The following is a 12327-nucleotide window of genomic DNA, read 5'->3' as shown; positions in this document are numbered from 1 at the left end:
AGCTTTGGGAGATAGAGTTTTGAACTATTTGATGTGGGACTAATGAAAGTATGTTTTTTGTCTGGAGGGTTACCTTTTTAAGACTGTAAAACCACCTGTAACAAATTATGTTATGTATTCATTTGTTTGTTGGCTGTGAAAGAAGGAGATCTTGTTGGAGAGGAAAACTGTTGCCAAATGGTCTTTACCTGTTTCTCTCTGGATGAACGTTGTAGTTTGAAAACACCAATTTGGTTAAAAAAAAAAGAGTAGTGGCAAGAAACCTAAGGGGAAGTGAGTAAAGAGGTGCACTTTGTGCTGTAGTTTAACTCAAAAGAGAAATTGGGTCCATTAACTTTACCCATCCAAATATTAGAACCACGCTTATGAGTTGGGCACAAGGAATATAAATAAGATGTTTTTGCCATCAAATGTATTCCGTGAAAGACAGGTGTCATTCTCAGCTTTGTATCACGTGTTGCTTTTCCCAGACACGATGTTGAGAAGGAATGAATAGTAGTTCCATTTTTTTTTCTTTTTACCTCTTTTTTTGCCATGTCACATCTTTGTTTTCTGTTCTAACTATACACATTCAGAGTCTGTCATCAGCCACTGGAATCTGTGTCCTGAAAAATGACAAAGAACCAGATTCGCTACCTACTTGAGAGGTGTGCGTGTCGATCCCTGAGTGTGTCCTCAGGAGCACGGCTTCCACTGTTCCTTGTGTCTGCACTGGCTGTGTTTTCAGATGTGCTGTTTATTACTCCAGGGTCTGGCTATGTAGACAGCGTCTGGCTCTTGTATAAAGGAGCCAGGTTAAGCAGGGTATGAGTCTGTGATTCAGAAATCAAGCTCTCCATTCTGCAACTGTATATCAGTTACAGAAAATCAGCATCTGGGACAAGGTATCCTTTGCAGTGCATGCCATGTATAATCTACCTGTTATGCACCAGCCACGTATATGATTTTTTCCCCCAGAGACAAATGCTAAGAAATGCATGTAACCGTGTTCAGCCTAACCCTCCACGTTTTTCTTATGACTGAACGATGGGAATGGATTAAGCTGTCCAGTTCTTGCTTACTTGACTTCTTATCTGGGTGTCAACAGATGTCCTGTCTACTTCAGTTTTGTCCTTTGCGCTCAGCCTTACAGATTGAAGTAAAGGGCTGATAGAAGCAATTGTCATGCAAGATGGTGTCACTAAAAATGGTGAAACTATTTTATTGAAAGGTTACTCCGTGTCATGGTTATTTGCCATAGGCACTCCGTGTGTTGACTAAACACATGAGAATACCTGACGGATTATTGCTACGAATTGGTGCCTGCAGGGACCTTCATCTTTGCCAACTGAGATGTCACCCTGTATTCATTTATAATGAGATTTTAATGTAACAGCTGATGCCATCAGGACTCAGAAATGTAAACGCTTTCAGCGCATGAAAAAAAAAAGATATAAAGTCTCCCTTATTTGTATTTAAAACCTAAAAAGTAAATGTCAGGCACCCCTTAAAAGGCTGGATGAAACAGGCATTAAAAGTTTGTGGGTAAAAATCCTAAGCCGTGTTCTCCAGATCAGTCGCCGCCTCCGTTGTTTTCTCTGCCTCTTGTCTTCTGATTCAAATCCCCACCTTGTTTGGACGTTAACCCTGTAAAACTCGGTCCCTGAGTCAGTGAACTCTTACCTATCACCCCTGGGATCCAGGTAATAAAAGGCGTAGCGATGATGAAACAGTAGCGCAGTCTCACCTCCAAGGTTGTCCAGGACGGAAAACAAAACTTGGTAAACACTGCAGGTGCCAACGTCAGGGATCATTAAATGCTTGTTATGAGCAGGACGTGCAGGGAAAGACTCCGCGCTGGCATCAGCTAAGGCAGCCGGCTTGACTGTCCACTCTGGTGGAAAGCCCGCAAGTGAGACTGAATGGGTCCTGGGTCCAGCGTTCCTCTTAGTGGTTCTAGGATGGGGGGCTGTCTTGTTTACAGAGAGATGGAGAGTTCTTGGGGGTGGGGGGACGGGGGTGTCTCCTTTATAGTTAATTTGTCTACCCCAGGGTTTCTCAGCTGCGTCACTGGAACATGCTTTGCCTTAGGGACTGACCGATGTATGAAGGATATTTAGGGTCTACCTGCTGGATGCCAGTATCAACCCCCCTCCCAAATGTGACAACCAGACATGTCTCCAGGTGTTGCCCCATGTCCCTTCAGCTCCGGATGACCACCACAGACCTAGAATAAGCAGGTACAATGCACGGGGCACTATTTACAATAGTGAAGACATGGAAGCCACCCAAGTGCCCATCAACAGATGATTGGATAAAGAAGATATGGTACATATATACAATGGACTACTACTCAGCCATAAAAAAGAATGGAATAATGCCATTTGCAGCAACATGGTTGGACCTAGAGGGTCTCATGCTTAGTGAAATAAGTCAGAGAAAGATGATATTACTTGTATGTAGAATCTCAAAAATAATACAAATGAATGCACACGCAAAACAAACAGACTCAGACGCAGAAAGCAAACTCACAGTTACTAAAGGGGAGAGGCGGGGGGAAGGACAAATTGGGGGTGTGGGATTAACGGATACAGACTACTACTTATAAAATAAACAACAAGGATTTACTGTATAGCACAGGGAATTATGGCCATTCTCTTGTAATAACCTGTAATGAGATATACTCTGCAAAAACCCTGAATTGCTATGCTCTACACCTGAGATTAACACAACATTGTAAATCAACTTTACTTCATAAAAGAATGAAATTGAACGCATCAGGAAGAGCTTTGAGGTGGAGCAAGTTTTCTCGGTCCGGGCACTAGAATATGGATGTCTGGGGCCGTGTCATTCTTTGATGGGAAAGGTGTCCCATGCACTGTTGGATGCTGAGATGTCATCACACACCGCCGTCCCAGCCCAAACGTTGCCGAAGGCTTCCTGGGGAGGCAAAGCATCCCATGTTTAGTACCTCTGAACTGGAGATAGGAAGTAGCACCTGGGGGCCTGATGGAGGTGGGGAAGAGGGCCCTTGTGTCCTGTTCGCAGCTCTTCCCCCAGGTTTCCTGGCAGCTCCTGACTTCTGCTGGGGATGCCCCAGCTTGTCTGACCTGAGTCACTGGACCAGGGTTTCCTGGGTCCCTACCTGCCACCTCCATCACAGATGAGGAAACTGGGATTATGTGAGTTCACGGGATTGGCCAAGATACCCTTCAGCATAGGCGGGCTTTGCCAGCACCTGGCTTCTTGAACTGCTTCCCTCCAAGCCTTGCCTTCCGCTTTACACATGCACGGCCCTTTGTCTGTAACTGGAAAGAGAAGGAAGAGATTGGAGGCCCAGTGTTTTGGGAACGTGTTTGGCAGCAACACTGGTTCTGAAGCAAGGGATGTGAGACTGATATAATGTTGAATAGTCTGTCTTTAGCCCATAGAATGTCAGTATTCACTGTGTTTACCACTGCAGAACTATTAATACGTGTGATTTCAGGGTGCTTTCCAAAACTTCTCTCAAGGTATATGGATTACGTGGTGTACTCCAAGATATACACACACACACACACACACACACACACACACACACGTATATATATGAAGGCAGTGGTGAATATATACATGCATATAGATGTATATATGAAGGCAGTGGTGAATATGTACATCTATATAGATATATATATGAAGGCAGTGGTGAATATATACATGTATATAGATGTATATATGAAGGTAGTGGTGAATATATACATGTATATAGATGTATATATGAAGGCAGTGGTGAATATGTACATGTATATAGATATATATATGAAGGCAGTGGTGAATATATACATGTATATAGATGTATATATGAAGGTAGTGGTGAATATATACATGTATATAGATGTATATATGAAGGCAGTGGTGAATATATACATATATAGGTGTATTATATCTATATATATGAAGGCAGTAGTGGATATATACATATATCGATATATATATAAAGGTAGTGGTGAATATATACATATATAGATGGATTATATTTATATATGTGAAGGTAATGGTGAATAGATACATATATGTTCCAGTTGGATTGAATGACAAATATATAGATATTCCAGCTTTACTCCGATATCGTAGACCTTAACACTGTGTACGTTTCGGGTGTACAACATAATGATGTGCTGTACCGTATCTATTGTGAAATGATCACCGTAAGTTTAGTGGACACCCATCACCTCACACGGTGACAGTCTTTGGTTGTTGTTTCAGTTGTTACATGGTGTGTGTGACAAAACGAATGCTTTCACTGTAGAAAACTGCTGCGTCCGTTATAACTGCCAAGAACTGTCCTGAAGGCAGCTCAGTGTTGGGGTCTTTGAATCCTTTTAATATTAGTTTTGATTTTTTTTTTAAAAGCCATTAGCTTCTACAATCCAAAATATTCTGAATTCTGAAACACACCTGGCCCCACTTGTTTGTGTTTTGAGACTGTGGACTTGGGGTTGTCATTGCTAGCAGGGCAGGGTTCATGTTTAGCCTGTGGTGACTTTGAACACCAGATGGTGTCTGTACTATGTGGGGTTGTTTTCCATTTACTGTACCATCCCATGCTGCCATATACCCTCAGAAGCAGCTTCCACTGCTTCAAACCTCATGGCCTTTCTGCACTGGCCAAGCTTTGCAATAATGTGAAAACACTCAGAAAATCAAATGCAGCCAGAAGAGTTGGGCAGGACGGCTGTGCCTTTAGGACCCTGTGCCCAGAGCCGAGCAGATTCTGACCCCTGCTCCCCAGCCGGTGCACCTAAAAGGCAAAGAACCCCTTCCTCAAATAGGCTGGGGGGTGGGGGTCAAGAGGGCCCAACCTGGTATTCTGCGGCTTGTGGGTACTAAACGGAAAGGCATGTATTGACTTTGAAAGGACCAGCTATGTGATTCCAATGAAAAAAAAAGTACCAAGTCCGTTTTTGGTGAATTAAGAAGAAGGGAAAATTGTCGTTTGGCGAGAAAGGGTACCTCTGGGTCAGGACTTACCAGCCTGGGCACCGTGGACCTGTGGGCACGGGCAGTGCTTTGTCATGGGATGGGTCTCATACATCGTGGGATGGTTGGTCGCATGCTTGGACACCATCCAGGAGATGCCAAAGACACCTGCCTGATTGTGACAACCGTCATCACTCCAGACATCACCAGCACCTCTGGGAGGGGTGGGCGTTGGGGAGGGGCTGTCGGGTCACCCCTCATTGATAACTGCTGGTCTAGAAAAAGCATGTAAGAGTTAGTGAGGCAGAGCTTGGACTGACAGCAGGATGCTCCACCTTGGCATGAATGATTCCCGGGGCGGGATCGTTCTGTGTTGGCAGTGCATTGTGGGCTATTCATTTGCATCCCTGGCCTCTACCCACTGGATGCCAGGAGCAACAACGCCCACGAGCTGTGACAACCAAAACATGTGTCCAGACAGTGCCACATGTCCCCCGGAGGGCAGAGTCACTGGGACTTGACAGTTGTTGGTGTAGGCAGAGCCTATATAGCAGGTGGGAAAAAGAAATCTTTCCACTGATAGTGATGGGGCCAAGGGTGTTTCTGCCCCACCATCTTGTCACCCATCCCATGGGAGACTCATCCAAAGGGGTGTCGAAAGCCACTCGCCTTCCTGGGCGTGCGTCACGTCACATAACTGACGTGTCCTGAGGCAGACTCACCACGGTTCACGGCAGGTGATGGATTCCAGGAACTTCTGATTGCAAATGAGTCCCAGTGTGAGGCATTCGTTTGTGGAGGCGGCAGTAGTCGTAAGCGTCTCCAGCTGAAGGACGCACACTCAGGAGGGTTTTTTTTTTTTTTTCTCGGTTGGAAGTGACAGAAACTCAATGCTCCCTCACTCTGACCTGGAAAGGGGTTTTTCCAGTTGCACACATGGGAGGAAGCCTCCCAGAATCAAAGGAAGAGCCCCAGGAACCAGGACCATTGGCCTTAAGGAGCTGAAAATTCTCTGTAAGTCAGACCGCCGTGATCCATTGCTACTGTCTGTGCCTGCTGTTGAGGGCATCTGAGAATTGTTGGTTTTGCATCCTGGGTAAATGCGATGGTGTTATTACCATTTTATGTACATTTGGGAGTGCATGTGCTGGTAGTCATCCCGCACTGGATAGCGAGCTACCACACATTTAGCGGCTGAAAAGAACACCCTTTGATTATCTCCGTGTCTGTGGGTCAGGTGTCCGTGCATGGCTTACCTGGCTCCTCTGCTCACAGTCTTTACAAGGCTGCAAAATGTTGGCCACGACTGTATACTCACCTGAAGCTTGCGATCCCCTTCCAAGCTCATTCAGCATGTTGGCAGAATCTAGTTCCCTGTGGTTGTAGGACTGTGGCCCTCAGCTCCTAGGGACCAACCCTCCCTTGTAGGTGTTTCACACCACAACTGTTTGTTCCATCAAGGCCAAGGAGGACTGCAAATCCTTCACTTACAGTCTGTTTCCAAGGGGTCTCCTGATTAGGCCAGGCCCACCCACATCCATCTCCTCTTTGAGTCACACAAAGTCAATGGATTGGGGACTTCGATCACATTCCTTGGCATTTGCCATATCCTACATCTAAGGCCCCCCTGCGTGCACATGCACACACAAACACATCCTCAAGAGGAGAGGATCACACAAAGGTGTGGGTACCAGGAGGTGGGAGCCATGGAGGCGATCTTAGAATCCTGCCTACAGCAGAGGCCTTTCTGTGGGCAGACCTGGGAGCCTAAATAGGATGTAGAAAATGTGTGCAGAGAACCCAATGGCCTAGTTACAGACAGACTTTTGGAGAAACTGATATATAGACTGAAATGGCCAAGATTGATACTAATGAGCTCATTTTGGCATCATTTACTTACCTTTAATGATGATGAAGGAGGAATCCAATACATAATTGAATATTTCATGGCGTGAGGCCAGAATCTTCATCCTCATCGAAGCAATGTCCTCATCTTGCTCAGAAACCTGTGTGGGGACTGGCAGCCCCTCTGAAGATACGAGAGGACCAGAAAGCATCTCTCTCAACCAGCAGGCTTGATGAGGTCTCTCTGGACAGCCCCTGCCTCCGTACACCCAGGGGACCCCAGCTACATCCTTCTTCTGTGATGCTAGCTGCCCCTGCTTTCAGTCCAGCCAGGCCTCAACAGCGGAAAGCATTCTCTCCTTGATTGGAAATTTTCACTCTACTGCCCCCGACGTGGTCCTTTCTTCTGCCCTTATGCAGAAGGTCCATTGGACCTGAGTCTGTGGTCCCTAAGCCAGGCTGGTGGGTCGAGGTCATCACCAGCTGTGACCTACAGCCCTGTTTGCATTCACAGTGAGGGTTTGGCATTTGTCCAGATCTCAATTTGAGGCTCACACGAGTGACATCGGAAGGCTTGGTGGTATTTTTTTTTTTTTAAATAAAACTTGATGTTTCTTTTTTAATGCTTTTTTCAAAAACTTGGGATGAAATTCAGCTAACTGTATAGTAATCATTTTAAAGTGTGTAATTCAGAGGCAGTCTATCCAACCACTTTGTTCAACTGCTACTAGTCTAGTTCTGTTTATTTATTTATTTATTATTTATTTTTATTTATTGGCTGCGTTGGGTCTTCGTTGCTGCGCATGGGCTTCTCTAGTTGCAGAGAGCAGGGGCTACTCTTCCTTGCCGTGCACCGGCTTCTTATTGAGGTGGCTTCTCTTGTTGCGGAGCACAGGCTCAGTAGTTGTGGCGTGCAGGCTTAGTTGCTCTGTGGCATGTGGGATCTTCCCGGCCCAGGGATGGAACCCCTGTCCCCTGCATTGGCAGGCGGATTCTTAACCACTGCGCCACCAGGGAGGCCCCTCATCTAGTTCTAGAACTTTTTCATTACTCGTCCCCAAAACCCCATACTCTTTAATAGTCACCCCCCCCCCCCCCCACCACACACACCTCCAACTTCACTTCCCTTTATCCTCTACCACTAGCCTCTGCTCCTCTCTGTGTCTGTGAATTTGCCTATTCTGGACATTTCCTATAAATGGGATCACAAGATTATGTGACCTTTCTGGCTTCTGTCACTGAGCACCATGCTTTCAAGGTCCGTCCACATTGTAGACGCCATTCGTTTTTATGGCTGAATCCTAATGCATTTTTTTTAATTTTAGCTCTTTATCGGAGTATAATTACACTGTTGTGCCAATTTCTGCTGTACACCAAAGTGAATCAGCTGTATGTATACATATATCCCCATATCCCCTCCCTCCTGCAACTCCCTCCCACCCTCCCTACCCCACCCCTCTAAGTCATCGACTTGATCTTGCTGTGTTATGCAGCCTCCCACTAGCTATCTATGTTACATCTGGTAGTGCATTTTATGGCTGGACTGCATGTTGTTTACCCATTGATTGATGAGCACGTGCGTTGTTTTCATCTTTTGGCTCCTGTGAGCTGCGCCACCGTGAGCCCCCGGTGTACACGTCTTTGAGAGTGTGGTTCCAATTCTCTTGCATGTACACGCACAAGTGGGCAGTCTAGGTCATCTGACCAGCCTACGTTTCACTTTCTGAGCAACGGCCGTGCCCTTTTTCACCTCAAGTTTTAACCTCTCTTCATTGTTGAAGTCCTCGTTTTAGAAGGCTGTCTCAGGTTTGGCTGAGCGGCCCTGAGAGGTAACATTATAGCATCTCCTGTCAGAACTTGTGTTGGGAAAGAAGCGTTTTAGCTGTGAGAGAGCGCTTGGCAAAGCCTCAGCTTGTATCATGAGTGCTTGTAGGACTTGTTTCTGTCTGTCCCACAGCCTGTTTGGAAAGGCGGAACAGGAAAGGCCCAGCTGCAGTACAAAGAGGGAGGCGCCCAGAAACCGGTCACCTGAGATGCAGGGTCACATGGTTCCAAGGTCAGGAAATGATGCACGGGCCTCGGGCAGGCCCAGAGAGGCCATCAAACCTGTCCTGGTGGCTGGAGATAGGCTTGCAAGTCCATCGGGATGATTCCCAGTCCTGTTGGGAGTGGCCGTTGAGCAGGGCTGCCGGTGTTCTGGATGGTGGCAGGAATCCCAGGAGTCTCTGAGTTGGCAAGCTGAATGTACCCCACAACTTGAAATGGGCCACGGAGCCGGGAGTAAACGGGGTCTTCTGGGACCCTCCCTCCACCTGCCTGTTTCCCAGCACAGGTCACCTCCCTCTCTCCTGCCTCCTGCCGTCTCTCCTCTCCACCCACACTGCGTTACCCCCATCCCAGCCTGCCGTGGTCTGTGGTCTGGGGACAGAACTGCAGGGTCTGAGGTCCAGGGGATGGAACCAATGCCCATCGCCTTATGAAGATTCAAATTCCAAGTAGATCAGGAGCCTTTCTCTGTGTCGCCTGTACTAATTTCCATCTCACTTCCAACCCCATTTCCTCACCCTCAACAAATACAGTGGCGTCCAGTGGACAAATTATGAGATCAGGGATTTTATCAAACATAATAGCATGGGAATTTACTGGCGGTCCACTGGTTAAGACCCTGCGCTCCCAATGCAGGGGGCCCGGGTTCGATCCCTGGTCAGGGAAGTAGATCCCAGATGCCGCAACTAAGAGTCCACATGCCACAACTAAAGATCCTGCATGCTACAACTAGGACCCGGTACAGCCAAATAAATTAAAAAAAAAAAAAGAAAAGACATAATAGCATGAAAATGGTTGTGACTACTTACAGATTATTTTCAGCCAAAAGAGTGCTCCTGGCTATTGACCAAGCATTCATTAGGAAATGAAGCCTCCTAGGGTACAATGGGGTGTGTGGAATCTATGTGGCAGCTAATTCTATATTTCATTGGAGCCATTGGAAGAATCAATATGGTGACTCCGGGTGGCCTTCTCTAAAGAATTACATAAATTCCATACAATCGCAGCTACCTTTGAACACAGCTGCCGCTGAAGTTTTCAAACAGAATGGCCTTTCCTGTGATTTCTTCACTGTTGCATCTTTTCAGCTGAGTGAACCTTGTGCATAAAGTTATACTTTGAGTAGGATTATTTTTTCTCGGTTCCAATAGGGAGCTAAATTAGAGAGGCTGGTGTCATCTGGACCTGTGATAACTACATATCAGGGATACTGGGCATGGTTTCTGTGGCCCTTTTATATTTTCCTACCAATGTAACGGTTGGTTATTTTACCAGTTTGCTTGGAATGCTTCCCACAGTTAGTCACTTGTATTCATAGACTTGTTTATTTTTCAGTAAGACTTTCAGGATTTCCTTCTGCACCAAACCTGTGGTCCCCTACTGCACCAGTGCTGTCCCAGGAGAATTTTGCCTGGTGGACGTAATTAACTACATGCTCAGCCTCATCATCATTTCTTGCAGGAAACATTTCTGCTTTTCCTGCAAAGATGCACAGTGCTACTTCTTTCTGGCATGTTGGAAGAGCAGAACTTCTTGAACTGCATTTGTCTCCACGCACTTGAAAACCAAAGCGGATATGCCATTGCTACGTTCATTAAAAAGATGTTTACAAATAGGGCTCTCTGTCCATTTTCCACGTACCGTATGGTAATCATTTAGTTTAAGTAAATTACATTGGAAAGAATTTGCATCCACCCTTGGCAGCCTTTCAGTGATAAAAAAAAAAAATATGCTTTGATTTAAAAACTTGCACAATTACATGGAAATAATCTTGAAGGTAGTGCTCTCTTTTTGGAGCTCTTACTAGAAATCATGATTGTGCACTATCCACAAAGTCTAAGAGTATCGGGTACTCATTTAAAACAGGGGCAGTGAAAAGCGTTGTGCTTGCCCCCCCCGAACCCAGCCGTGTACATCTGTACCACCATGGCCACACCATCTGCAGAGTCTAGAAGGCCTCCATGAGCCCAGTCACTGGTGAACTTGGCCCTGAGCCACTGGCCTGGGCCATTCCCCACACTCCATCCTGTGACACAATTCACTCTGTGGGTCAAACCCTGTTTTCTTTTCTCTCTTCTGTTTCACCCACACGTTGCTGACCTCTCCTGAGACCTTGGCTTCTCTCAACCATGTGAGTTCCCCGTCCTGGAGGGGCTGCCTCAGACAGATGCTGGGGAAGCTCCTCCCAGTTGGACGTGTCCCCGCCGGGAACATCGGGAGACAGTTCCGTCCCATGCACTTGTTCACATTTAGCAGAAAAAGAGTCAAATATGTAAACGTCCAACCACCTTATTCAGTTCACAGGGGCACATAAGGACACCCTGTTCTAAGTTTACATATATGTATTTTAATTCAGTCTGTGTTATTTTTCTTTAAATGAGGTAATATATTTACTTTTTTGAGGCGTATTGTATGTATTGAGAAATTCACCCAGTTGCACCATTCTGTGGTTTGCATTAAATTACCAAGTTGTGCGACCATCACCGTAAACTAGTTTTAGAACGTGGCCATCAGCCCAGTGAGACCATGTGTGCCCACTTCTTTTAATCCCCACTCCTACCCCTTGCCTCAATTTGTCTTTCAGAAGTCATATTTTTCTCAGTTTCACCGTATTTCTTGGAACCCCGCGAATATTGCCCTCAGGGATGTTGACAATTATCAGATGATATCCCTCTGCTACATGACCCTATAATCCTCGTCTTACAAGGTCCCAGAACTAATCGCTCAGGCGTGACGAAATAAAACCTGTGTGTTCTGTAAATCTCCGTGCTCCTCGCTGCTTGGAATGCTTGTGTTTTCTCTGCCTTCACACAAAATCGTCTGACCCCTCTTCTGCCATTTTCACCATTTTCTCCTAACTGCTTCAGATTATGGCCGTTTCCAAAGGAAAGGCATATGGAATTCTTTCCTACACTTAGGTCCTTAACACGGATTTCCCTTATATACAAGGCAGCTTCTCTCAATGAAACAATCATTGCTTGTATGTCTCAGGCTGTTATCATTTGAACAAATGTGCAATTATTTCAAAAGGCACAGCTAATAGTAGGGGTAAGAGAAATGCACTGAATGTGGGCACACTACACAGCTGTAAAGAAAACCAAAACTTTAAATCTGGGCATGGAAGCGTGCTGGGGTGTTATTTGGTAAGGATTTTCAAAAGAGAGAAAATAGATGCCAAGGCCCGGTCCAGACAGTGAATAAGGAATTCTTACCTACAGATAATAAAATTGGCACAGAAGCGTGATCTATTCGGGATGTTAGCTCTTGGACATCCGCTGGAGCTCCTGCCCAACTAAAAGCTTAATATCTGATAAACTCTTTTCTTTCTGGAAACTTCATCCCGCAGATAAAATATTGCTCTGAAATTGACCGTGATAAACCAGGAAGAATTGGTTGGTGAAGCGAAGTAATAAAAATCCTTGAGAGGAAGTGATCCGACTCTTTTAAAATCTGTAACAGTGGATGGCCAACACGAGGCCTGGGGTTTAGAGTCATTCA

The 12327-nt window shown here is 45.8% G+C and overlaps 1 protein-coding gene across 2 annotated transcripts in view; it reads left to right on the top strand.

Annotated features, from left to right (window-relative positions):
* STS (steroid sulfatase) overlaps positions 1-12327 on the top strand; it is a 170980-nt gene that overhangs the window by 308 nt on the left and 158345 nt on the right. Inside the window, exon 2 of one of the 2 annotated variants that reach the window (XM_057718725.1) lies at positions 5816-5952. The exons of the other annotated variant lie outside the window; for it this stretch is intronic. The gene's annotated coding sequence lies outside the window, so the exon portion shown is untranslated. The remainder of the gene's footprint in view (positions 1-5815; positions 5953-12327) is intronic. 2 annotated transcript variants of the gene reach the window in all.

Source organism: Hippopotamus amphibius, chromosome X, assembly GCF_030028045.1.
Source record: "Hippopotamus amphibius kiboko isolate mHipAmp2 chromosome X, mHipAmp2.hap2, whole genome shotgun sequence".
NCBI classification, from domain to species: domain Eukaryota; kingdom Metazoa; phylum Chordata; class Mammalia; order Artiodactyla; family Hippopotamidae; genus Hippopotamus; species Hippopotamus amphibius.
The sequence above is the reverse complement of the archived record's forward strand: the minus strand, read 5'-3'. Positions and strand labels throughout refer to the sequence as shown.